The 3,813-nt window shown below is 38.3% G+C and overlaps 1 non-coding gene across 1 annotated transcript; it reads right to left on the reverse strand.

Moving 5' to 3' along the window:
- Window positions 1–3,271: 3,271 nt before the first annotated feature.
- LOC128594994 (U6 spliceosomal RNA) lies at window positions 3,272–3,378 on the reverse strand. The gene has a single exon (XR_008382690.1). It is a non-coding gene; the product is annotated as a U6 spliceosomal RNA (small nuclear RNA).
- Between the last annotated feature and the right edge of the window lie 435 nt (window positions 3,379–3,813).

The following is a 3,813-nucleotide window of genomic DNA, read 5'->3' on the forward strand; positions in this document are numbered from 1 at the left end:
AAATAGGGTGGCGCCTGTAGCTCAGTGAGTAGGGCACTGGCCCCATATACCAAGGGTGGTAGGCTCGAACCCGGCCCCAGCCAAACCGCAACCAAAAATAGCCAGGCATTGTGGCAGGTGCCTGTAGTCCCACTACTTGTGAGGCTGAGGCAAGAGAATCACCTAAGCTCAGGAACTGGAGGTTGCCATGATCTGTGATGCCACAGCACTCTACCGAGGATGTGAAACTTTGTCTCTAAAAAAGGGCGGCGCCTGTGGCTCAAGGAGTAGGGTGCCGGTCCCATATGCCAGAGGTGGCGGGTTCAAACCCAGCCCCGGCCAAAAAAAATCACAAAAAAAAAAAAAAAAAAAATGATATAACCAGAGGGCTGTGAGCTTTTTGTGGCGAATACAAGGAGATGTCATCATGGGGAAAGCATGTGGGATGAACCTGAATCAGAATCCAAAAGCAAAAGCCAACATTTTTATCACTACAATTTATCTGCATAGATAAACCCTAAGAAATGCCATTCTAGAGTATAAAATGGTCTATTCACCTCCAACACTGACAGCAGAAGGATTTTATAACATGTCCTAAAACAGATCTTTCTCAATATTTGGATTCTATTTAGAAAAGCTTTATCTCACTGTGTGTTAAAAATAACTCTTAATGGGGCGGCGCCTGTGGCTCAGTCGGTAAGGCGCCGGCCCCATATGCCGAGGGTAGCGGGTTCAAACCCGGCCCCGGCCAAAACTGCAACCAAAAAATAGCCGGGCGTTGTGGCGGGCGCCTGTAGTCCCAGCTACTCGGAAGGCTGAGGCAAGAGAATCGCTGAAGCCCAGGAGTTGGAGGTTGCTGTGAGCTGTGTGAGGCCCCGGCACTCTACCAAGGGCCATAAAGTGAGACTCTGTCTCCAGAAAAAAAATAAATAAATAAATAACTCTTAATGCCAGGTGTGGTGGCTCACAACTGTAATCCCAGCACTCCGGGAGGCTGAAGCCATGGATTGCTTGAGCTCTTTTTTTTTTTTTTTTTTTTTCATCAAATCATAGCTGTGTACACTGATATGATCATGGGGCATCATTCACTCACTTCACAGACCATTTGACACACTTTCATCACACTGGTTAACATAACTTTCCTGGCATTCTCTCAGTTACTGTGCCAAGACACTTACATTTTTACCAAGTTTCACATCTACCCTTGTAAGATGCTCTTTTGTGGCGGGTGCTTGCAGTCCCAGCTACTCAGGAGGCTGAGGAAAATCACTTGAGCCCAAAAGTTTGAGGTTGCTGTGAGGTATGACGCCACACCACTCTACTGAGGGTGACAGAGTGAGACTCTGTCTCAAATAAATAAATCTTAAATATCCTGTAATGCCATAGATTCTGTAAGTTCTATAATGAACTGTTTATTGCCTACAAAGTAACAGTGGTTTGTTTTGGTTTTGTTTTGTTTCTTGAAGTTGGCTTCAAGGGAATTTTTAGCTTCAAGGGAATTTTGACAGTAGAAAAGATTATTTAAAAAAAAAAAAACAAAAACTAAAGCTCTTTGACTAAGAGAAGGCACAGAGCAGATCCATGAAGCTGCTAACTAACGACGAATCTTCTTTCAAGTACACCCTAATCTCCTAGTAAAGTGAACCCTACTTTATCTAAACGTAGCTACACATCTTTAACATCTTGTATTTTCTATAAACCCAATGCCACCACAGTGGAAGCATTTTATAAATATTTCTTGACTACTCCTTAAGTGACACACATCTATAGTTCCACTTAGGGACTTCCTTCAATTTTAGCAAAATTATTGCCTTAAATGTTTAGTTGTAAAATCTTGCCTACAAGCCACAGGGAAAAAAGTTCAAATAAACAGCTTACTTGGTCATGTTTAAAGGAAAAGTATCTTCTTATATACATTTCAATGTTTTGTGACTTAAAACAGCATCATTGTCTTCAAGAAATACATATGTGCACTGTGAAATTTAAAAGATATCAAATGGGCCATTTGTGTCTAAAATTAACTTGATGTGTATTATATTCAAGCAAAATGCATACATATATATTTTCCATTTTTAATTATATAGTACCATGATTTGACATTTTACTCACATTAAATTACATGCCTAAAAAGTAATTATGTAGAAAATAAAGAACATATTAAGATACTGGATATATGTACCTAAAATACATCTGTCCTTGTTTTTTTGTTGTTGTTAAATTCTATGGATTTAACAAAGTCACATAATTATATAAAATATGATGTATTTTTATTATGAGAATACTACCTAGCCATAAAAGCAGAATGAATACCTTTTGCAACAATGTGGTTAGAACTAGAGACCATTCTCCCAAGTATTGCAGGAGTGGAAAAACAAACACAGTTGTGCTGACAATTAAATTAGAAGGAACCAATCAGCACCGCTGTGCACAGGTGGGAGTAAAGTCCATGATATCAAGCAGGTGGGAGTAGGGAGGACAGGATGGGTCAAATCACACTAACAGCTTCAGTGCACCCTATCTGGGTGACGGGCACACTTACAAGTTTGACTCAAGCAGTGTAAAAGCAATCCCTGTAACCAAAACATTTACACACCCATAAAATTAAAATATAATGATCATTTTTAAAAGCATGTTACATGTTAAAAGTACTAGCTAAAGCATAAGTTCATAGTATAGAAGTTCTTTATTTTCTGGATATGAGTGGTACTTGACTAAAAACCCCTTGCCCTTCATAGAAAAAAGCAACCTACAAACTGAATTAAAGATGCTCAGCATGTCAAACAAAGCCCCAGGCAAAGCAAAGCAAAAGAGAAGCTTGCTGTTTTATAACCTATACAAGAGAAAAGCCCACGCGGCTTCTCTGAGAGGCCTTCACCTGTTATGCAAACCCCAGGAAATAATTAAGTCTTTAGTGCAATTCTGGGACCTATGCTCTAACAGGCGTCCTCAAACTTTTTAAACAGGGGGCCAATTCACTGTCCCTCAGACCGTTGGAGGGCCGGACTATAGTTAAAAAAAAAAAAAAACTATGAACAAATTCCTATGCACACTGCACATATCTTATTTTGAAGTAAAAAACAAAACGGGAACAAATACAATTCACACCACTTCATGTGGCCCAAGGGCCACAGTTGAGGACGCCTGATCTAGAATCTGCCTCAATAAACTCCAGGTTCAACTGGTAAAAATAAAAAATAAATAGATAAATAAATGATAAAATTATACATTTCTAGGGGAAGAAAAATATTCTATAAACCACAAATATTTGGAAACCACATTTGTTTTTTTTTTTTAAAATATGGAACGCTTCACGAATTTGCGTGTCATCCTTGCGCAGGGGCCATGCTAATCTTCTCTGTATCGTTCCAATTTTAGTATATGTGCTGCCGAAGCGAGCACGGAAACCACATTTTAATAGCAAATTTTATCTTTAAACGTACTGTTCATAAGTAGTTCATAGAAGTACCATTAAGATAGTTTTATCATTAATTTTCTGAAAATTACATACTTTTAGTATAAATGACAATAAGCAGTGAATAAAAAGAATTTTCAGTGAATTTTTTCAGGAACTCATTTTTCAGAGTAATTTTTTTAGAAGTTGTTTTATTTGTATTTACTTTATCAACCAAAAATTTCTTATCATTGCTTAAATTTTCCATTATTCATGGGAGCCCAGTTCCCTCAGAATAAAATATTAAGCTATAAGTATATCATTTAAGATATAACCCATAACATTAATTTAGCTACTTATCACTGAGCTCAGAGGAGGCCCAGTAAACTGCACCCTCTTCTCCATTCACGTTCTGAATGAATTGGGAGAATGGACAACGGACT

This window comes from Nycticebus coucang, chromosome 9, assembly GCF_027406575.1.
Source record: "Nycticebus coucang isolate mNycCou1 chromosome 9, mNycCou1.pri, whole genome shotgun sequence".
Taxonomy (NCBI): domain Eukaryota; kingdom Metazoa; phylum Chordata; class Mammalia; order Primates; family Lorisidae; genus Nycticebus; species Nycticebus coucang.